This window comes from Desmodus rotundus, chromosome 11 (assembly GCF_022682495.2).
Source record: "Desmodus rotundus isolate HL8 chromosome 11, HLdesRot8A.1, whole genome shotgun sequence".
In the NCBI taxonomy this organism is placed as follows: Eukaryota; Metazoa; Chordata; class Mammalia; order Chiroptera; family Phyllostomidae; genus Desmodus; species Desmodus rotundus.
The window spans coordinates 67257442-67281408 of NC_071397.1; the positions used below are offsets into that span (position 1 = coordinate 67257442).

At 39.1% G+C, this 23967-nt stretch overlaps 2 long non-coding RNA genes across 2 annotated transcripts; both read left to right on the plus strand.

Moving 5' to 3' along the window:
* Positions 1-14889: 14889 nt before the first annotated feature.
* Positions 14890-16586, plus strand: LOC128779526 (uncharacterized). Its single transcript, XR_008425544.2, has 3 exons — positions 14890-15138; positions 15991-16042; positions 16506-16586. It is a non-coding gene; the product is annotated as an uncharacterized lncRNA (long non-coding RNA).
* A 143-nt stretch (positions 16587-16729) lies between these two features.
* On the plus strand, positions 16730-18779 carry LOC128779527 (uncharacterized). The gene is made up of 3 exons (XR_008425545.2): positions 16730-16923; positions 18230-18440; positions 18553-18779. It is a non-coding gene; the product is annotated as an uncharacterized lncRNA (long non-coding RNA).
* The last annotated feature ends 5188 nt before the right edge of the window (positions 18780-23967 follow it).

The following is a 23967-nucleotide window of genomic DNA, read 5'->3' on the forward strand; positions in this document are numbered from 1 at the left end:
TGGGATACTTGATTTATATCTAAATAAGTGTACAAGAACTCTTTATTTATCAACAAAGTAAAAGTGGTTTAAGAATGCATTGTATCAGTTTAATTGACAATGTTTCTATTTTTGTTCTTTTCTTGGTGATATTTAAATAATACTATATTTTACAACTGATGAAATTAGAGTAAGTGCCATAATTTCCTTCCTGGAAAATTAATTGAATAGTAAAACAGTGAAAACATTTTGGTTTTATATGTAACATGATATTAAATTCCAAGCTCAGATAAACACACAAGTGGGATTTCTCCCTTAGAAGTGGGGACATTTTTGTTGATGAGAACTTCACGCATGACATCTAGCATTTCTGACTCCACCTTATGAAAGCCAATAAAACCCCCATTCTTTTTAAATAACCAAAGTACAGTTCCACTAATTTCCAAGAGACCCCCTCCCACCACCACCACCTAAGGAAGGTACAGCTCCTACTGGAAATCTTAAATTCTTAGTGGGTATGCTATTCCCATTGGTTTTCACTAGATGGAGCAATTGGTCTTTAAGAAAGTGATATGTCTCGTCTATAAGGGAAGAACTTTAGAATGATCTTTTACTATAAATTAAATACATAATTTAAATTGAATTGTAATACTTCATTTCCACTAAGCTGTAATTGTTACAAAGCAGTTTTTTAAAGCAGGTTTGGGTTTGTTTTGATGGCTTCCAATAATTATATCAGGCCAGAGTATCTCATATGACCCTGCATACTCTGACAAAGTCCCTCCCTGTGTACACTGTAGTCATGGACCTGATTTCAAGTTTGAGCTCTGCTACTCATTACCTGTTCTACCTGAGCAAGTCACATCATCCCTCTTGAGCCATAATTTTGTCTGTAAAATAGAGATTATAATACACACTTTACATGCCTGTTAAGAAGATGAAATAAGTCCTGGTTCGCATGGCTCAACGGATTGAGGGCTGGCCTGGGAACTAAATAGTCACCGATTTGACTCAGTCAAGGCACATGCCTGGGTTCCAGGCCAGGTCCCCAGTAGGGGGCGCCTGAGAAGCAACCACACATTAATGTTTCTCTCCCTCTCATTCTCCCTCCCTTCCCCTCTATCTAAAAATAAATAATTTTTTTAAAAAAGGAACTAAGGTTTGTAAAGTCTTTAACACTGTAAGGTTTCAATGAATAGAAGCTGGTAGTATTTTTGTTTTTTTTAATGCTAAAACACACTAAAATTAAACTATTGTACATGGTATAATCAGACACTAAGTTCCATTATAAAACACTTAAGTGTTTAGGAGCTCAGAGAAGAAAGACATTCATGTGCATTAGAGTGATCTGAAAGTTTCATGGAGGAAAGGAGACTTGTACCCTACTGTGGGTAAGAGTTGAATAGCTTGAGAAAGGGGTGGGGCATGAAGACATAGTCTACTGCTCCTCTATTTTAACATGCATTCTAGACCTGCACTGTCCAATATAGTAGCCACTAGCTACATGTGGCTATTTAAATTTAAATTCATTAAAATAAATACAATGAAAATTTCAGTTCATCCATTATATTAACTTCATTTCAAATGCTCAGTAGCAACATCTGGCTGGTGGCTACTGTACTGGACAGCTTACAACATTTCACAGTGGACAGTGCTGTGCTAGACATAGTTTCTTCACGTGGTAGAAAAGAGGGAGCTTGCCAGAACTAAAATGCCATACCACAGAAACAGCAGGCCATTACTTTATAAAGGTATTATGGACAAAATTACTTATAACAGCCATGGGAGATTTAACATATTAATCTAAACAGAACATATCACTTATATGAGACAAGTGCCCTCAGTGGAAGCATTTATTAAGTGTGGGACAGATTTAAGAAATAATACCTTCTGCTACTGCTGATATTTCTAGCTTAACAGCATTTCCAGCTTCTCAGACTTGGGATTCAGAGATTTCATTTGCTGATGAATGGGCTAAAGGATAAAAGAGCTCTAACAAATAAATATTTCATTAGTTTTTACTGTTCTATCTTAAGCAAAAAGTCTTGAAAACAAAGGTTTGTTATCAGGAACTACACGGAGTCCAATTTGGAAATGATTCTAGTGCACTCTGAGAAGAGAGGCAATCTACATCCTTACCACTAAATATATCATCTGCCCAACGAGAAGACGGAATTAAGGTTGCTAATCAGCTGACCCCGAGATAGGGAGATTTTCCTGGGTTATCTGAGTGGGCCCAATGTAATCGTAAGAGACTTTTAAAGTGGAAGAAGGAAGCAGAAGAGGTGAGAGTGATGCAATGTGGAAAGCACTGTACCAGCATTGCTAGCTTCGAAAGGAGCTGGAAAGGGCAGGGAAATGGGTTTTTCCCTGCAGGCTCCAGAAAGGATGGCAGCCCTGCTGATTCCTTGAGTTTAGCCCAGTGCAATCCATTTTGGACTTCTGATCTCCAGAACTCTTAAGATATTAAATTTGTGTTGTTTTATACTTTTAAATTTATAGTCATTCCATACAGCTGCTTTAGAAAGCTAAACTAACAGGTAAAGCATTTAACACATTTTCTGATATTCAGTGTTCATGCAATACTGTTAGCTAACTCGGTTCCAGTTTTGAAACACAGAGGAAGCATTTGACTTTTTCTGCAACCTCTCAGTTTTGAGAGGTTGGTGGGGAGAAGAGGAGCCATTCCTCCCATACTACCTCTTCATTAACACCCTTCTCAATCATTTAACTCCTTTATAAAATATTTTGGGATAACTCAGCCTACATGTAATATTTTTTTGAACATTTAGGCATTGTTTGTCTGTCGATTATTATTACTTGTTTTTGTTTTACCTTGTTTTGAGTTATTCATGAATTTATTTTACTTATCCCTCATAGTTTGGAAATAAATTAAACATGAGGACAATTTATATTAGTTTTTCTATTCCAAGGATGGTATTAGTTTGCATAAAGTAGGTAACAATTATTAAATATCTCTAAGTAATAAATATGGGAAAAGAAATAAAGTCAAGAAGTTTTCTGATGTGACCTAAGAATTCCATAGTATCTACTCACATGCTAATCGAGAAACTTGGTCTGCAAAGGAGGCAGAGGGAAATTAGTCTCTAGCTAATGTGGTTTTGTGCTCCCCTAAAATTCTAGAAGAAGAGAGGACTGAATATTGAGGGACACAAAGCAGTTTTTCCCTTTACTGGTTTTAAGAATTATTTGAGCCAACTAAAAATGATCTGTAATTATGAGTTTAGAGAGCTATTAGGGAACAAAATGCCCCAAAGGCACGCTAAACTAGAAACGTAGGTAAACTCTCTCCTCCTGAAAGGCTACATGAATTAAAAAAAAATTATTCCTTGATTTCGATTTTAATAAAATTTGAGCTTATTAATCTTACAACTATTATGAGGAGTAAAGTATATTTGGCTATCCAGGAACAAAATTTTTAGAGTATAAGCCAAGTTTGGTCATTTTGTAGAGTCTGCCCTTCAAAATGTCCTTGTTTTTGAATTCCTGGCTTTAAGGGCAGACAGAGTGAGGAAGAAAAAAGCGAAAGAAGTGCGTGCCACATTTGTGGGTAGTAGAGAGGTCGGTGGAGGTAAACAGAGTTCTGAGTACAGTTATAAATATACAGTAATTCAAGTTGTGGACGAATTTGTAATGTATATTGGTTGGACCATCAAGGGTTCTTAACAAGAAGAAACAAACAAATTCTTAACTGATTTAATCTGGAGGCTTTTCTCCCGCATTAAGTCTTTAGTTAATGCAGTAGCCACAGAAGCCATAGAATGTAGGTGGGTGCTTCCTTTTTCCTAAATGAGTCACAGGACATTCTAAGCAGAAAGGACATAATCCAAAAATATATAAATCTAGTAATAGATTAGGTGTAGATACAGCATATAGAGGCTGAGACAGATAGAGACAGGGATAGCAGCAGAGACAGATGCAGAAATGAGGACGATTTCTCTCATTCAACTTGTGCTAAGTAGGATATCCAAAACTAGAACAAAACTTTCACAACTATTTTTTCTCACCGAAGAGGTCCAAGATAAAATCTCAGAGCACAACTTTAACAATTATTAATGTTAAAATGGATAGTTCCACAGTATATTGTGAACTGAAATTGAGAAAGTGAAGTTAGTATGGTCTGTAAGAAAGTTCCTTAACACATACTGCTGTTTTCTGAGACTGCTGGCGTCTTGGCGATGGGCAAGGATACTGTGGAATATTAGATGAAAATACAATTATGGAGCTTCAATAAACCGCCAGTCTGTTAATAATTTGTTTTTGTTCAGACCATTTTTTAAATTTGGCAGTTATTCATAAATCTTAGTCCAGAAAATTTTTGTTAGAAAGGTGTGTACAGTGTGAAGAGAGTGAAGAGAAGGCAGACCTTTGCATCTTCTAGAAAGAGACTTTGTTCAGTACTAAACGTTCAGAGTTGGCTGTAGTCCTTTGGGATCCAAAGTCACAATTAGAGGAACAACTGGAATAATAGAATTATGTTTGAATATTAAGTTTCAAGTCGTACATTTTAGGTGACTGTTGCTATTAGTCCTTAGTATTACTCATTTTCTTTCATATTTGAATATTATTTTCATACACACATACAGAGAAAGAAAAAGCCCAACTTCAAATGTACAAGTTTCTTTAACCTCTGAGTATATAATTTTATCACTCTTTTTGGTAAACTTTTACAGTAGTGAAGAGCTGGGAATTTTCAGAATTCAGAGGGCTCATATATAATATTTAGCAATGGCTTAATCTGCATCATGACATATATTTATCTTACCTTTCTCCTCCTGCTAAAGATCTACTTTGCATAATTGTTTTCCTGACTATTCTGTCTCAGGCTATTAAGTCTAGTGAAAGGAGTTTGGCCTTCTACTAACTTACTATTGCTGGTGTCAAAGAACTATTGTCCTTCCCCCATTCCTTCCACCCTTTGAATCTAAGTCCAAAATAAATGAATGGTAACAAGTTTTCTTCACTGCTTTTTAGTATAGAGTTTCAGTTCAGGAAAGTTCTGCTCAAGAATGAATTCCAGCAGTGTTCCTTGTGCCAGCAGGCAGCATAAAAGTCTCAGAGTATGGAAGTAAGCCAGAGTAAATTCTGCTCTGAGTGAAGTCATTTATATATGATAAGACATGATTATAATTCTTAATGCAAACTTCATGGCCATCTTAAGAGTTTAAATGATGAACAACTATGAAAAACAAATTTAAAGATGAAATCATCTCAACTGTGGGGTTTTTTTTTAATTCAGACATTACCCAAACACAAAAACAGAGAGGAGAGTCCTAACAGATAGAGCATTCTTTGATTGTAGGTGGTGGTTGGACCACTGAAGTAATCAGGCTGAAAGGTTTTGGAGTGAGTGTGTGTGTGAGGAGAGAGAGAGAGAAAGAGAGAAGGCAACATTTTCCAGGGTAGGCTTCTCCCTTGGAGGTGAAAGGCAGTCCTGAGAATCCACCTAGAAAAGAGTCTTCATTCTTTAATTCTTTTCCTTCCTAGAGACGGGAAGTGCTTCCCGGAAGCCATGGCCATAGCCACGTGGAGCTAGGCTGTGTAACCCAGCTTCAGAAGCAGGGAGATCCAGGCCTGCTCAGGGTCATGCTCATTTGGTATGTTTCTGTGTTACCTCTCCTTTCAGATGTCTATGTGTCCTAAGAGGGAAGAACTGTTTTATTTAATTCTTCGTACGTTTACTTTTGATCTTCCAATTCCGTTTCCACTCCACAACCAGATTGATCCGATAAGTAGTATTTGCTTAGGTAACATCTTTACTTAAAACTCTTCAATGGCTGATTATTTCTTAGGATAAAATTCAACTTCCTTTACCTCACCCCAGGCTCTCTCTCTCTCTCTCTCTCTCTCTCCCTCTGCCCTCTAGCCACAGTTATGTATATCATTTCCACATTTTGGCCAAGTTTTTCCTGCCTTGGGTCCTTTTTATGCAGTTTGCTTTGCCTGTAACTCTCCCTACCTCCATCCTCCCCACCTCCACCCTCCTGCCCCCCTCTCCCTTTCCACTGGGCTCCCTGGCTACCTACTACTCATTTTCATCAACTCAGAAGTCAGTTCCCCAGAGAATACTTTCTTGAGCCTCTCTGCCAAGTTACTCCCCTTTCCCATCCTTACACACTTTCACCATGCTCTGCATCCCCATTTATAGTGTTTACTACAATTGTGGTTAATTATTTCACATCTGTTTCCCTTGACACATTGTAGTACTTGAAGTACAGTACCTAGGACAGCATCTGGCACTTTGTAGACATTCAGTACATGTTTCTTGAGTGAATGAATGATCCAACAACTGACCGACTGGATGGTTGAATGGCTGGCTGGTCTTATTCCATTTTGAACACACCCCCACCCCCCACCTCCCAGGGTGTTGGGTGAGACAGCAGGGGACAGGTGCTGGTGATAACTCCCATATGGCACAACACAGTGAGGGTGGGGCAGGGTTGATGGGGGAGAGGGGCTGGTAAGCCCTTTTCTTACTCCTCCACATTGCACCCACCTGCCCAAGACCAACCCTGCTCCCACCATCCAGGACCAACCGGAAGCTGAGTGGATGCTGAGCTGTGCTGGGGCCCCTCAGGACCTGCACAGAGCCGCCTCCTGGTGCTACATTCTTCTCCCACCCACTCTTCTAGGTCCTGGGGAGGCAGCCGTAAATAATACTGTCAAGGTCCCGACCCTTGTGGTGTTTTCACTCTTGTAGGAAAGACCAACAATTAAAAATATATGCATACGTAAGTAAATAATGTAATTTTGGATGGCGCTAATTACCCTGCATAAATATAAAGCAAGGCAAGAGATTAATGAGTAAGGGGGGTATAGAAGATGTATTAAATAATGAGTTGGGGAACACTCCCTGGGAGTTCCTACTGGCGAGAGACCAAAAAACGTCTGGACAAGAGCATTCCACATTCCGGACAGAAGGCAGGCTGTGTAAAGGACCAGAGGCAGGAAGGCAGAGGGTCAAACAAAGCCCATGTTCTGCAACTTGCTTTTTTCACCTGATTTTAGAGATACACTGATCTTCTTCATTCTCTTATGTAGGTGCATTTTATTCTATTATATGCATGTTCCATGATTTATTTAACAGTCCTCTGTTGGTAGACCTGTGGGTTGTTGCCAGTCTTCCGGTGTCATGGGCAAAAAGTTACAAACATGAAATTGTCAGCACAGCCTGCTAGAATCAAACAGTATCTGAGCTGGAAACACAACTCTGTCTTTGTTTCTTTTCTTGTCTCACTCTTTACTTCTCCTGTATTTCACTGACTATTTTAGTCACTAGGGATACAGCAGTGAACTAGCCCCAGCTCCGTGTGCTCAGGAAGTTTATTTTCTGATGGGCGAAAGAGACAATATGAAAATGGACATGTATGTTAAAAGGACATAGTTTTGGATTGTGACAAAGGCTGTAAAAGCAATAAAGCAAGACAGAGCATCACATTGCTTTGTAAATATGTTTATGGAGCACTTAGTAAATTGGATTAGAATTTATGTTTTTGTTGGTTAGTAATAATGATTGGCTCCTTAAAACCCATAAATGTGAGCATCTCTTTTTAGGATTTAAAATTTTTAATTAAAGTTGACATACAATATTATATTAGTTTCAGGTGTACAACATAGTGATTATGTTACCAAACCCAGCCATAGGGGGGCCCTACTGCCCCCTGCCTACAAGCCAAGACTCCAAAGACAGTGTTCGGTGGAAAGGAAAGAATCATTTATTTAAGCATGCAATTTGAAATAAGGACAACTGGTTTCTGCCCCCAAGCCCATTCCCTGGCAAATAAGGCACAATCAGAAAAACAAACCCTACCCCCCTCTGCTAGGCCAGGCCAGCTCTCGGCCACACCTAGAATTCCCTTTCCCTTTTAAAGCACCATCCTTGGGAAAAACACAGGTGGCTGAAGCATGCTTCCAGTCATGACGGGTTTGAGGCCTCTCCTCTATTTCCCTGGCCTGCAGAGCCCGGGCTGACAACAGGAACCGCAGCAGGAACCACAGCAGCAGCTGCAGCAGCTTTGCTGCCATGGCCCACACCAGAGCACTAATGGGTGGCAGGCCAGCCAGGCCAGGACTGGCTTCTCAAGCCAGGGAGGGGTGCAGGGTTTGCCCTGGCCTACTGGCACCTAGGGTTCATTGGCCTGGGCTTCCTCTCCTTCTCCCTTTTTGCACTTGCTGTGCTCCAGGCAGACCCTGAAGCCCTGGGGAGGATGCCAGGAACCTCCCCAGGCCATGGGGTCTCCTGCTGGCCTGGGAGCCTGAGACTCCCATGTCTGACCAGCCAGGGGAGGGGGCTGCAAAGCATTTCCTGCTATTTAAAGACCGCCTTCATAACTTCCCCCCACCCAAAAGAAGAGGGGAGGGAATGTCCCTCCGTCCAATCACTTCCATAGCTCTTAGCACCCTTCTTTTTTTAAAAATAATTCAATTCCTGCATATATTCCCGGCTGCCAGGGTGATGCATGCTTACATAGCTCAAATCCCTCCCCCATTTCTGGGGGGTTGTGTCCCCCATTATAATTAGATGTTTATATACCTGACAAAGTGATCATCTTGGTAAGACTAATACCCGTCTGACACTATACATAGTTACTACAATATTATTGACTATATTGCCTATGTGGTATTTTACATTCTCATGATTGTAACTGGAAATTTGACTTCTTAATCCCTTTCACCATTTTCAGCACCCCCCTAAACCCCCTCACATCTGGAGACTATCAATTTATTCTCTGTGCCTATGAGTTTGGTTCTATTTTGTTTGTTCCTTTATTTTGTTTTTAGATTCTGCATATAAGTGAAGTCATATGTTATTTGTCTTTTCTGAGTTATTTCATTTAGCATAATACCCCCGAGGTCCATTCATGTCGTCACAAATGGCAAGATTTTATTCTTTTTATGGCCAAGTAATACTCCATTGTATATATAATATGTACCACATCTTCATCCATTTTTCTATCAATGGACACTTAGGCTGCTTTCATATCTTAGCTATTATAAATAACGCTACAATGAGCATAGGAGCACAAATAACTTTTCAAATTAATGTTTTGGATTTCTTCAGGTAAATACCCAGAAGTGGAATTGCTGGGTCATATAGTAGTTCTACTTTTAATTTTTTGAGGAGACTTCTGTACTGTTTTCCATAGTGGCTGCACCAATTTGCAGTCCCACAAACAGTGCATAACGGTTCTCTCTTCTCCACATGCTCACCCACACTTGTTGTTCATATGAGTACTTTAAGTGCTGATCATGCAAATTTTTATAAATTCATTGCATGCAGAGTTGGACGAACTTATGCTAACTCATATCCTGAATCAGAGAGAAAATTCAGAGAGAAATGCATTACATACAAACTTAAGCCTCTTAGGCACAGAGCAATTTTCTCACTGTTTACATTGCTTCATTATCTTTGTTTTCAAGGCTCTCAGCCACTGCCTTAATGATTTCCTTTCCTTTCCCCCATTTTTTTTCTGTCAGTTTAATCTCAAACTATACCAAGAGTTACGGGTTTGTCTTTTTCTCTTCCGCTCCATATGCTTTCATGATAACGATAAAAGATTTTGCTATATTATCAAAAAGCATGACTCTAACAGAGCAAATTATGTTTTTAACATAGGTCTAGAATGTTTTGCAACATGTTTAAATTGATTGTTGCTCTTTCCCTTACTCAATGTCAAATTTAATTGTTTGTATCCTCGAGGGTCATGGGAACAAGTTTTCTCTTGCTTGCATTACACGGGTCTTGACTTTCATATTTATCTTACAACCCAACCAAGTATTAGTCATTCAAATAAAGGGTTACAAGGATTGTTTGGACATCTCATAGAACTTTGATGTAGATAATTTATTCCAATAAAGCAGTTTTTCAGGAAAATGTCTTCAATTAATTGCTTTCCTGATATCTGGTCTCCTATGAGTTTCCTAAGTTCCATTTACTCTAAAAATGTTTTAAAATACTGCTCTGGCCTAAATATATTTCAGGAAATTATCACATTTCCTTTATTCACAAGATAGCATTACTTTATTTAATGGAAATTTTAAAAAAATTATTATTTTTAACAATATATTAAATTGTGTCAAAAATTCATTCTATAGTATTCTTTTACACTTTTCCTTAGCCATTATTTACCTATTCTTAGTGTAAATGGAGACCAGTTGATAACCTTTCATATGACCATTTTAATACATAAGATGTTTAAGGAGTTGGCCCAAGTTATAGGCAAGACGAGTTCCTTTAGCCTTTTATCTTAGCCATGTTTTAAGGGATGCCAATACAAGTTGCATTTAGCAATATTAGCTTCTGATATGTGGCACCAGCATGAGCTACATTCAGGGATAGGAATCTGTCAAGAGGCAGGTTCTAGTCCCATTGTTTTAGGATTTGTCTTCCAACCTCAGATTGAAATTCTTCTATGAGAGAGTTGAGGGGGGTCAGTTTGGGGTAGCCCTGAGCCTGATTTGCTTCCTCTCTTAGATGCACTTGGGAAGATTCTTCCACCTCTTTGGATATCAGTCTCCTCACTGATAAAATAAGAGAATGGCACATAGTACTTACTGAACATCATGTGCCAGGTACTCTTCCAAGCACATTAAACATAAACTCTCTTTAATCTTCACAAGTCTATGAGGGTGGAAGATCCAATACACACATATTCTCTCAATCCTCTCCCGCCGCTCCCCACAGCTTTCCCCCCATATTGTCATACTACACACACGCACACACATTATTTATTATGTTGCCCTTTTGTTGGTGTCCTTGCTCGGGAGTGAAAATGTCACAAGGGCAGGAATTTCCAGCTGCTGTGTTCGCTGTTACATGTCTAGAACACAGCCTGGCACTCAACAAATATACACTGGGCATTGAACAAATGGGACCCAGAGAGATTGAGCAATTTACTGATGCTCATGGAACTTGTAAAGGGGCAGAGCTGGGAACTGATCCCAGGCTGTTTATCTCCAGAACCCAGGCTCTAAAGTGGGCTGTTATATTGCGTTAAATTAGACAATCGATGGCTTCCAAAGCCATGGTTCAAAATGCTGGTTTCACATGAGAATTCTGTCTTGTGGTTTAAAAAATTCAGATGCCTGCTACTCCCCACTCTCCCCTATAAATACTTTGATTCCCTTTTAGTGGGCCTGGAGTTACTACATTTTGTCCTAACCTTCCCAAATGAACTTAATTTGCACCTAAGGTGGAAAATCAGTGTTTAAAGTTTATCTCAATAAATTCCTTAACTTTATAAATTTTGAAATGTATCCTAAACAGAGTTCAAATTGAGGCTGGAAAACACAAGGACAAATAGAAGACAGTTGGACCAACACTTCTGAATTAGGTTCACAATCGAGTTCATGGATCTTTCTATAAAGACTTTCCCACTAGTCCTAATTTTGCAGGTTTGGCCTGTGACTCATACCTAGAAACTTTGACATAAGCTGATAATGAACTTATGAACTTATGAACTTAATAATAATCCATGTGATTTAAAATCAGTGGTTTAACCATCTAGTGATTTGACCATGTGCCTAAATGCTCTATTATCTAGAATATATTATGTCTTATTTGCAAGGAGTATAATAGTATGCGATGAAAAAGAAATAAAATTACACTCTAATGTCCCAGTAGTAAAAGTAACAGTGATAATGAATGTTCTGATAAAAATATTATCATCCTTTTATTAAAAGTAGTAATTAATAATTTCAAGATTATCCTTCGCTTTCAGATATCTGCCTGACAATATACGGACAGTCTAAACCTCCCCTGGGACTGTACTTTAGGCAATTGCTTCTCAGCTTTGAATTAATGAATCCTGCTCTATTTAATAAGTAGGATTTTTAAAGGTACTTTTCGGTGTAGCAAACCCCTTCAAGTCCTGCGGTAATCATTACCATAGCAACGCAGTGCAACAGGGTGCTGAATGACCTGAAATTAGAGCTAGCCCAGGAAGCTTCCTATTTGGTTGTGCTCAAGGTGACTTCCTGATTCTAAAACTGATGAATGAATAGGAGATATTTAGCAGATTCCTGTGGAATGGATTGAGCATTCTTTTAAAAAAAATATTCTGTCCAGGTATCTTAACTCATTTACTTTTCTTAAAACTTCTGTGAGTCTCTGTTATTATGGATTCTTCAAGAAGCAAATCCCAATTCAGGATTCAATATACAAGAGGTTTATTAGGGTGAATGCCTGTGAGAGAGAATGGGGGAAGAAAATAGGGAATTTGATCACCTCCTTGCTTTCTTTAAAATCCTCCAGTGCTTCTTAAGGCCCTTAGAGTCCATTTGGCATCTTTAACATGGCCTGTAAGGCTCTGCCTGATATAGCGCTACTCACCTTCACAGCCTCAACTTTTGATTCTTTCCCCTTTACCTTCTTCACTCAGTTGTGTTGGTAAACTATTAACTTCTTGAACATATCCTCCTCTATCCTGTTCACAGGCGTTTGCACTTGAAGTTCAGTCCCCACATTTCCACAGAGCTAAATCCTACTCCTACCTTCACATCTCAGTTTAACCCTGACTTATTCTGGGTAACTCTTCCTGTGTCTGTGTTAACAGGCCACTGAATTGGCTCTGACTCCTGGCGACCCTGTGAATGAGTCAAGTCCGCAATGTTCCGTCCTCAGCAGCCCTGCTCAGCTCCTGTAGACTCCTGCCTGGGGCTTCTTTAATGGAGTCAGTCCAGCTCACATCTGGTCTTTCTCTTTTCCTGCTGCCTTTTACTTTCACCAGCATCCTTGTCTTTTCCAAGAAACCCTGCCTTCTCATGTTGTGTCTGACGTAAGACAGCTTTAGTTTTGTCGTGTTTGCCTCCAGCATTGTTTTAGGCTCCATTTATTCCAGGACCCAGTTGCTTGTCTTTCTGGGGGTCCAGGGTATCTCCGGTAAGTGTCCCTATTCTATGAACTTAACAGTCAATAGATCCCCTTCCCACTCTTCACCTCCAACCCTCGAAGGGATTTCTTTTTGTTCTACACAGGAAACACAGGTCCTAAAGCCATGTCTATTGTTGGTCTTTCCCACTAATCCCACTGTCATTTTGATGTGACTTTATTTGTATCTTATTTAATAATCTTGCCAGATTTTCCTTAGTTTGGGGCCTGGCTCCAAGGTATATGCAACAGCAGGCACAGTGGGGGAAGTAAAGATATTTTGCCTATTTTCCCTGGTCTGCTTTAATAGCTAAGAATGGGCAACTTGTTGGGATTTGGCAGTTTGGGTTAGTGGCAAGAACATGAGTTTGGGGGTTCAAACTCAGTTTGTAATCCCAGCTTCATTCCTTAACATCTGTTTGAATGGACTCAGTGAGGTTCACTTTTTCACCAGCCAAAAGGGCAGGGAAATCATGGTTGACTTGGAAGACCAGGGTGGTTGCAGGTTATATACCTTTGGAAACTTCATGTGATTTTCTTGAGGATTGATGATTATGTTGATGATTATGTTCTTGATGATGATGATACAGATATACACATATATGTCACAAAGAGAGCACAGCTTTGTCGGACAACAATAATAGACAACTCCAAGTGGCCCTGAGGCCCATTATCCTTTCCTCTACACCTCCATCTCTCCACCTCCCCCACCCATTTGTACCTCAGTCACCCTGAGTTAGCTGGCTGTGTCCTTCCATTGCATAGATGCTCACTGCCCTCCTCCACCCATCCCTATCAATGGGTGGAGCATTACAGGGGCAGGGTCTCATTCTTCTTAGGGTGCATGTGGTTCATGTCTGTCTGACCTACATTGCGAGTAATGAAGAGTCGGGCAATTGTGTGCACTCTGCTACTAATTGTGTGCACTCTGCTACACTCTGCTACTAATTGTGTGCACTCTGCTACTAATTGTGTGCACTCTGCTACACTCTGCTACTAATTGTGTGCACTCTGCTACACTCTGCTACTAATTGTGTGCACTCTGCTACACTCTGCTACTAATTGTGTGCACTCTGCTACACTCTGCTACTAATTGTGTGCACTCTGCTACTAATTGTGTGCACTCTGCTACACTCTGCTACTAATTGTGTGCACTCTGCTACTAATTGTGTGCACTCTGCTACTAATTGTGTGCACTCTGCTACACTCTGCTACTAATTGTGTGCACTCTGCTACTTTTCAATTTTCAATTTTGTCTCCTTTGTCTCCTTTTCAATTTTCTCTCATTTTATGACACCCCATTTCATATTTGCACTGTGAGGTACTAAAAATAAGTGCTCATGGCCCCTTTGCATGACAGTTGGAGACCAAGCAGGGGCACACACCACCTATTCCAGCCTTATGTGTTTTTGGAAGCAGCAGAGTTTAACTGGCCCACCCATGGTGGGAAACAACTCTCTTAGGGTGACCAGTCACCGGAAAGGCTGGGGCCAGGTGTTTGCCAGCTCAGGACCATGTTTGATGGCACCAGAAGAACGCTTCAGACACCAAAGCTCGTCAACTCCCAAGTCACTGGAAAGAGGTTGATTTTCTACAGAGGGAGACCCTAGAAGCATGAGACAGTTGGTTGCCTGGATTTTGCAAACTCTCAAGGCCTCACTCTCAGATATTGTTGTAGCAAGTCTGGGGTAGGGCCAGGCATGTGTTCGAACATGTCCATCACAAGCTGTGATGTGCCCTCCTGGATGAGGACTACTGTAATATCTCATTTCCAAAGTCCCAAAGCTCCTTAGTCCTAGGGACAGGTTAAATTGTGTACATATGGGTTCGCTCCCTTGTTTTATTAAAGGAATTGCATACAATGATTTATTTGTACCTTCTCCCCTGCCTTCATCCCTGAATTTCTTGTACCTTTCATCATTTTTCATAAAACCTAGTGCCCTGAGGTGCAGCTGGGGTAGGTGGATGGTTTCTTGTGAAGTTCAAATATTTATACGACTTCTGTTTGTCACACCGCGATGCTCTGAGGCATGTTGTGTGATTTCCTTTGGCACTATAGAGACCATGCTAGGACCACTACTCTGTTTTCCTGCTGCCTGCCGGCTCAAACGCACACCCCATTTATAACTTGCGGTCTGGCGTACAGCACGCACGCATGTGTGTTCCTGGACCGTCACCACTGCAACCGGGAGAGACGCTGCACCCTGGATGACCAGAGGTGGGAAGACTGAGGAGTAAGGGCCTCTGCAGAGAAGAAAGGAAAATCTGAGGTAAGAGTTCTCTTCTTACTTTGAAAGAAAAACCTTTGTGTTTGAAATATTTTAGGGACTGTTTTTACCAAAAGTGTAAAATCTTTGGGCTGTTACTGTGATCTTTGTGCCAGTGTATCTCTTTAAATCTTGTTGATAATATTTAAATGATGCTACCATAACACTGATTGACCATCTGTCTTCATTGCTATGTACTTTCATCCAGGGCTGTGGCTCCATGGGTATCTTTTGGCTGATGTAGAGGCGGCCAAATCCTGACAGACTGCGGTCATACTTCACGTCTGTTGTGCTTGGCCAAGAAAACTGTTAGGTTCTCTCTTCATTTGTCAAATGTAAAGATATTGAGGTCTCCCTGACACTTAGTGCTGAACTACAGAGCATGAATTAGGGTGAAGACTTCATGGAAAGAAAAGTACAATGTATGAAAATCTAAATGGGGGAAGAGTGCAAAAGAGCAACGTGAAGCAGAAAAATTCCTAGAGAGATGAGAAAAATAGATAGTATTTTCCTGAATTCATTCTGGTGGAACATTTTATAAAGAAGGAAAAGCCCAAATCAAAATATAACCCTAAGGAGACTTTGAAAAAATGATTAGCCATGCAGTTAGATTTTCACGAAATTTCACATTTACTAAACTTTAGCTTTGCTGTGGGGGTCATTTGTGTTATCTTCAAATATAAGGCCCTCTACGTAACTCCAGGAAAAACAGATGGGTTTGCCCTACAGGGGGACGAGGAGGTTCTAAAGGGGTTTGCGGTGCAGGTAGCAAGGAAAGGAAAGTCAGAGGGAGTCCTCTGCAGCTGGGGCGGTGTCATCCTTCTCCTGAACAGACCCTGTCTCTCACTTCCTTAGCTACTCAGCGCATCACGAAGAGTAAGCTGTTGGCCCTTAGGTACACAAAGAGGTGAGTCAAAGACTTTAATTCCTAGGAGAAGATTAAAGTAAATACCCCATGGATTTTTTCCTGTTCCATCACAGAGTGAAACATTAGTAAGAGAGGGTTAGAATAAGTTTTTGAGCTCCCAAAGGTGACCTGGGGAGCCCATAACTGACCCTGAACTGTCTCATGATGTTGGGGTTCCAGAAATGGGGAGTTGGAGGAAGTTGGATTTTTCTTGTCAGAATCTCAGGCACATGATTTGCTAGGAAAACCATAAGTGGTGTCCACAGGATTACATGGAATTTGGAGTTAAAATCTTGAAAGCATTCTCATAATACTTAACTCCAAAACGCTCCTGGTAAACATTTCTCTTTGTTGTCGGTAGACCCAGTATCGGCGTATGCGTCCTACCTCATTAGTTACTTCACACATTTTTTTTAATGTCTTGTTTCTGTTGTCTGTTTTGTCTGCCTAATTCTGAGGGCAGTCGAAACCATTGTGTGTGTTGCCCCAGAAAGCACGTCCAAACACGAGTACACGTAGAGACACGACGACTGCTGAACGTCAGACTCTCGACTGCCACTTTCGCTGCCTTCAGTACAAAAAGCAGGTCTGTCCTCTGCACTCTCACTGCCACCGTGGAGGCCAGGGCAGCACATCAAAGCCAGAAGTAAGGCAAGTCATCAGAGTTCAGATTCCTTCCTGCTTCCCTGTGGAGGAGTCAAGAATACAAACATCCTCAATTGCTGCAGCAGGAGGGAACACCAGTCCGGCAGAACTAAACAGGAAGCTCCAAATGGGCATTCTTCTATTTATTGTGTGACCATTAAGACAGACATAGTTTGGTTCTTCCAACCAAATCTGTCAATGAGGCATAGAAAACACCTTATAAAAAGCCTTAAAAGGTGCAGTCATTTGGTTAAACTCTGCGAAAAGATTTAGTGCTGTTTTTCTAGTGATTTTACTTACTACAATTTATGCAATACTACATTCCTAGGATGTTGGAATTTTACCATATCTTAAGTTATTTTTTAAGCTGTGAACCAGAAACTTAACGTTTGCTGCAATCTATTGAAATTCACATTATGATTTACTTAGACTTTGATTAAATTTCTCAGATATTTCCTTTACAAGTCTGGGAGGATGTGCCTCTATTGAGCAGAGTACTTTTATCTCCCTTTTTTTTTAACGATTTTTAAAATTTATTTATTTTTAGAGAATGGAAGGGAGGGAGAAGGAGATGGAGAGAAACATCAACGTGTGGTTGCTTCTCGCATGCCCCCAAATGGGGGACCTGGCCTGCAACCCAGGCATGTGCCCCGACTGAGAATCGAATCAGTGACCTTTTGGTTCACAGGCCAGCACTCAATCCAATGAGCCACACCAGCCAGGGCTATCTCCCTTTAATTTGTGATGGGACACTAATAGTGTCAGATAAGGCCGGGAAATACTTCAAATTGTACTTCAGAGGTTTGTTCGCCTTACCAAAACTTTAATCTTATTATATCAGTTTGTTATCCAATCCATTACATCACAGTAAGTGGTATTACTCGCTGCCAATGAAGGCAGATAAGCAAAAATTAGTCACACTATAATAATTTAAACAAGCCTAATGAAGGAACAAAAGTGAAGGCAATTTGTATTTTGTATGAATATTTCCAGAAATAGATCAATGTGCCACATTATTTGCATAATTATTTGGAATTGTGTGGTTCAAGAAGACTACGTGGCCTGCTGTTAAGGAAATGAATGTTTCTTTTCAGCTTCCTTCATTATTTTTCTCATCCAGCCAGGGGTGAAGCCTGGTAGGAGTGGCCCACCCCTAGGACAGGCATAAGGGAGGGCTTTGTGTGTAGAAACTTTTAAAGAAATGGAATAATAATAAATGCTAGTCTGTTTTTATTATTTGGGCAAGGCCAGTGATACTACTTCTCTCTGAAAAAAAAATCTTTTATTTTGTTTGTGTAAGTACTAAACCACTGTTGAAGTTACTGAAATTTAATAATATACTATACATAAGCTAAATATTACCATGTTTTTTATTGCTTATTCTTTAAGAAACATTGCCTTCTACATGAAAATAACTCTGACTCCCCTGCACTGCGCTCAGCTATGCATGTTTATTTCAAGAATAAGCAGCCAAGTTCTGTTTCTTCATTTTCACAATCACTGTGCACTAATCGCTTATTTTGAATTTATGTTGAAACACAGGATTCCATACTTCTACAGGGATTAGAGAGATGAACAGAGCCTGAAGCAAGCTCAAATAATTTGCAACCATTACAAGCTTTGCAAAGTTTTACCAAATATAATAGAAATTCATAGTGAATTTTCTGGTGAAGGTATTTTAGTGGGAAAGTTTCAACTGCAGAAACATCTGAAAGCCGATTAGAACTGATTGCAAAGAACAAAGACCTGGATGGTATTGAAATTTCTGGGATTTACAGTTAAATGGGATTTTTATGAATTCCTGATAAACTTATTATTATTTTAAAGCTTTCCTAACTATTTGTATACCTGTTTTTCATGTAAAGGAAACATTTGAAATGAAAATAAGTAAAAAGTGTCCTTCGATCAACTGTGAGTGAAGATAGACAGATCTCCACGTCCTGATTCTGTTGACCATGAATGTGTGAAGATGAACTTGACAAAGCCCCTGTCAAATTGGCAGAAGCGAAGACTCAAAGCCCAAAACTGCAGTGGGATTCTTCATCGCCATGGCAAATCAATATGTAGGTATAAATATTTTTCTAAAAATACATCAAAGTATTTTAAAAGTTTTAAAACTGGTTTGGTTTTTTTTTGCATTTTACTAATTTTTACTAATATTATTGTATATGCAAAATTTAGTAAATGAACATTGTCACTGCATTTCTTTTCTAGACATAAAAATTGTTATTTGTTTCATTTCATGATCATCACTGAGAACACTTTTGTCATATACAGAAAAAGGTGTTGAAAATTGTCCCTTGCTGGTGTCAGGTATGCTAGGTATGCCGCTGCATCCATCTTTTCATTTTAACTCAAAACAAAATGCATTCTCAGTCTTTTTAGTACCACAGTTATGCTTTTGCAAAGTATGCCCCAAAGCAATTCATTTTGATAAGGTAAACTCTTAATAACCAAGAAATAGAAAGAACTACCCTTAAATACAAAGCTCTTATCTGCCATAATTTTTTTTTAAGATTTTATTTATCTATTTTTAGAGAAGGGAAGGGAGGGAGAAAGAGAGGGAGAAAAACATCAATGTGTGGTTGCCTCTTGTGCGCCCCCCACTGGGGACCTGGCCTGTAACCCAGGCATGTGCCCTAGCTGGGAATTGAACCAGTGACCCTTTGATTTGCAGGCCGGCACACAACCCACTGAGCCACACCAGCCAGGGCAGATTTTTTATAATAGTTACATTTCTAATACTATGTTTTATGTCTTAACTATTTTATATAAGCTTAGTAAGATAAAAATACAAAAATTCAGCCTGCTGAAATTTGAACCTGAAAAACAGAAACTATGAATATCTCATAACAATTAAAAATAGTTGAATATCTAATTTAAAACCTTCCACTACAAGTACAGATAGTTTCACTTTTTTTAACTCTAGCAAATGTTTAAGGAATAAATATCGTTATGCTTTTTCAGAAAACAGAAAAACAGGGAACACTATCCAACTTAATTTTGAGGCCGGCATAACCTTCACATCAAAACATAAACAGGAAATTATGAGGGAAAAGTTTCCAGGCACCCTCAGTCATGAACACAGATACCAAAATTCTTAATGTCAGCTCACTAAACAACAGGTAAAAACGGTAGTATGTCACAAATCAGTTGAGTCTGTTGTAATTATACAATGCTAGTTTAACATTAGAAAATCAATTAGTAGAATTTACCACATTGACAGAATAAAGGGAAAACCACAAATGATCATCTTACTAGAAAAGCAGTTGATTAAAGCCAGCATTTGTTTGTGATTAAAATTTATCTTTTGGCAAAGGAAGAATAGAAGAGAATTTCTTTGATCTTACAAGAGATATCTACAAAACACCAATAGCAGGCTCCATAGCGATAGCGAGAGCTTTCCTTCTGAGATTAGGATTAAAGAAGCATGAGAACTACCACCACTGCCAGTCACCCTTCCGCTCCTTTGCTACCTTCCGGCAGAATTAAAGCCAACTCATGTTCTGAGAGATGAAGGATTCTACTTCATTTTCCATTTGGAGTTATTCACAAACAATCCCACTTTCTGTTGCTCTCTCAATTCACGCACGGCTTGAGTTTCACAAACTGTACTCAGACAGTAAGCCTCTCTTTGCTGAGAGTATTGTTTTTTCTCTTCTGTGTGTACTCAGTCAGGCATAAACATCTCTCTGAGAATTATGGCCAGTGTATGACTGTTCCTGCTGTACTTTTGTATTTAGATGTCAGCTCCTCTGGAATCCAGGAAGAATTTTATTTTGGTTATATTTAATAATAAGTAAATCTCTGTTTTATAGAAGAAAAATCTAGCAATATGTATCTTACAGTATATTAACAGAAAATGCGTTCCTGTTCAAAAGGTTTGTGATGACCTAAACTGAATCTAAACTGTTGAATGGGAGAATAATATACAAGCTTACAAGATGCTATTGTGAATTATGTCATAGACTTCATTTTAGGCAAAGTCTTGTTCATCTGAATGGTTAGTTTTAATTTCTAAACGTTGTGTTAAAAATAAAGAAGCATTATTTTGCCTTGGCTATTGTGGCTTAGTTGGTTGGGCATCATCCTGCAAACCAAAAGGTTGTGGGTTCAATTCCCGGTCAGGGCACACGCCTGGGTTGCAGATTCAGTCACTGGTCAGGGCACATGCAAGAGGCAGCCAATTGATGTTTCTCCCTTGCATCAATGTTTTTCTCCCTCTCTCTCTCCCTCCTTTCCCCACTCTCTACAATCAATACAGAAACTAAAAAAACATTATTTTAAAACTAATATTATATTGCCACCTACCTTAGTGACATGTGAGCTGTTCTATGTGCTTTCCTGTTTTAAACAAAAAATACTATCAAGTTATATTAGTACAATTTATATTAATATTGTACTAAAAATATCTGACTATTATTTTAGGCTAAGTTCATAGTCTTTGTTGCAAAAATATTAATGGTGGTTATAGATACATATATAATAATATTTATGACTATAATGAGAATAGCTAGTGACAGTGATTTACTGATAACCCCCATGTTTACCTTTTACCTTTTAATGCAATAACGCTATGAGTTGTAAACACTATCATTACCCCAATTTTACTGATAAGGAAACTGAGGCACAGACAATAAATGCGTTCAAAATCACACCACTGCTAAATGGTGGAGCTGGTACATAATATTAAATAATCTGACTCCGGAAGCCTTGCTCCTCACTGCCCTGCTATATAGTACCTCACATATATGAGGAAAACATAGAGAAGAAAAGTTGCTTTGTGTCGCATTTACTTTAGCTAAATTTTGTAATAGTATCATTATTCATCATTTAAAATTAGAAAGCCCTGATTGCAGAATTAATCTGGATAAAAGCATTGGTATTACTAATGATTACATAGAATCCTGAGGTCAGATAGAGGCTGAAGATTTAGAAAAATTATGTTTTGAAGAAATATGAGATTTCAGATAGATCATAGTAAAATGATTTTACGTAATTCTTAATGACTATTAGTAGCAAAGATGTCCTATGTGATTTGGTTTTTTTTTGAAATGGCTCTGCGGACATTGAAATAAGTTAAATCTGCTCTGACGTATTTAGACGTTTTGTTCCTGCATTTAGTAACACCCTTGGCAGTCTGGGGGTGGGACATTGTGAAATTCACTAAAACTATAAAGATTACACCTTCAGAAACTGCAACAGAAATTTTACAATTATAGGTTTTACAACTACTTTCCCCAAAAGTAGTTTTCCTGTGAAAACTTCCATAAGACAAAATAGCATAGAGTTAAGAGTATCCCCACTCTTGAAAAGTTTGCATTCCTCCGTTTTACTTTTAGGGAAAACTTATGTTGTACCCGTTCTCACTAAATGAATAAAATCGGAAGAATATTTTTGCCTTTATGAAACAAACCATTACTATACTGATGCACATCTTTTGTAAAAGCAAAAATGGCATAATGCAAACTTTTGGAAAGCAGGGAATACACATACATTGATTCTGTCAGGTAAGAGAAATGACAATAATCACACATAAAAAACTTCATTAGTTCACAACCACACATAACAAACTTCATTAGTTCTTTCATGTAACAAGAGCTTTGTTATTCTTCATATCTTTGTTTGGTGTCCTGATTAAAAGTCCTTTTTTTTTTTTTTTTAGCTCCACCTATCTTTAATTAACATGCATCCTGTTATAGTAAAACATTTTAAGTTCAGGTCTTATGAATTCAGAGTTCATTATAAATTATAGAATAAACCAAAGATCACTTTTGACATAAGTGCAGGGATTAAAAGAGATAGCTAAACCATTTGACCCACACGTAACCGGCATTGGCAGAGTTTTTGTTACCTAATTTGCAAAATCCAGGTAGCTTATTCCACTCACAAAGCTGTAGAGCGACAGAACGCTTTCTCGGTTTCCTAGCGAAGCACAGTGCAGGCAGCAGCATGTTTATGAAAGCAGCTGCGTGCCAGTTCATCAGGATTCTTCAGCTTCCTATTTTCAAGGGTCTCCGGACGTCTGAGGGCTTGCCCAGGTCAATCTGGAAGTACAAGTTTCTCTATGGTTGCAAACAGCAAAACTGAATATTCCAGAAATACTTGCTCTAATCTTTGTTATATTTATCTCACGTGCCCTGTGTTAGAAGCTCTGTTCATCTGTATCCATTTACTAGTAACTTGCTCCTGTTCAGTAGATGAATTAGTTTGTCTTCTTGTCTGTAAATGGTTGAAAAAGTCCAGGGTGGCTCTCCTCCATTCCAACCCCGTGCATCTGCTCACCATATTCCATGGCCACGTGTCCTGAACTTTTCATCTCCTGGAGCTGATGTGGCCACTCTGTGCTTCCAAGAACTTACATAATGTTAAATCTTAGAACATTTACAAGTTGTCAGGAAATGTGCCCGCCCAGAAGTCATAACCCTTTCCCCCATTTTTCCTTTCTCTTTCTTTAAACTTTATGGTTTATTTCAGCTCAATTAAAATAGTCCACAGGTTTTTTTCCACAACTGGAATTTGGAGTTGGTGAACGGAAGTGGTGAATATACTTTAGAAAGGAATGTTCTGCTAACAAATTCAGATTTTACTTTTTTGAGTCATGGGAAATTATGGCTCAATTTTGTTGTTGTTTTAACAGGGAGTGAAATCATCGGACCTATAATTTAGGAATATTAATTTGACTATGATGTTTTGGATGGATTAAAGGAAGGGTCATGAAAGCCAGTTGCTGCTGTCAGATAAATCTTTGGTGAGAAAATAATGAAATCCTGAACTAGGGAAGTAGCAGAGGACATGAACAGGAAGGAAAAAATTGTCAGTAAAATTGGAAGAACTTAGCAACTGAGTAAAGTTGGGGGAGAAAGAAAGTCAAAGGTAACTGAGGTCTCAGATTGCCAGTCGCCTACCCTTAGAGTTAATGGTATTTCAGAAATGTGGAACAGCAGAAGAATCTCTACTCTGCACGTAAGAAGCCAGTAAAATATGCAAGAAGAGGTCTTTAACCAGGCAATGGCAATACAGAAGCCATGCTATAAAATTTGGAAGTTTCTCTCTTTAAAAGATTTTATTTATTTATTTATGTTTAGAGAGGGGAAAGGAGGGAGAAAGACAGAGAAACATCAGTGTGTGGTTGTCTCTCATGTGCCCCCCTAATGAGGACCTGGCCTGCAACCCAGGCATGTGCCCTGACTGGGAATCGAACTGGAGACCTTTTAGTTCGCTGGACAGCACTCAATCCACTGAGCCACACCAGCCAGGGCTAAAAGTTTATTTACTGG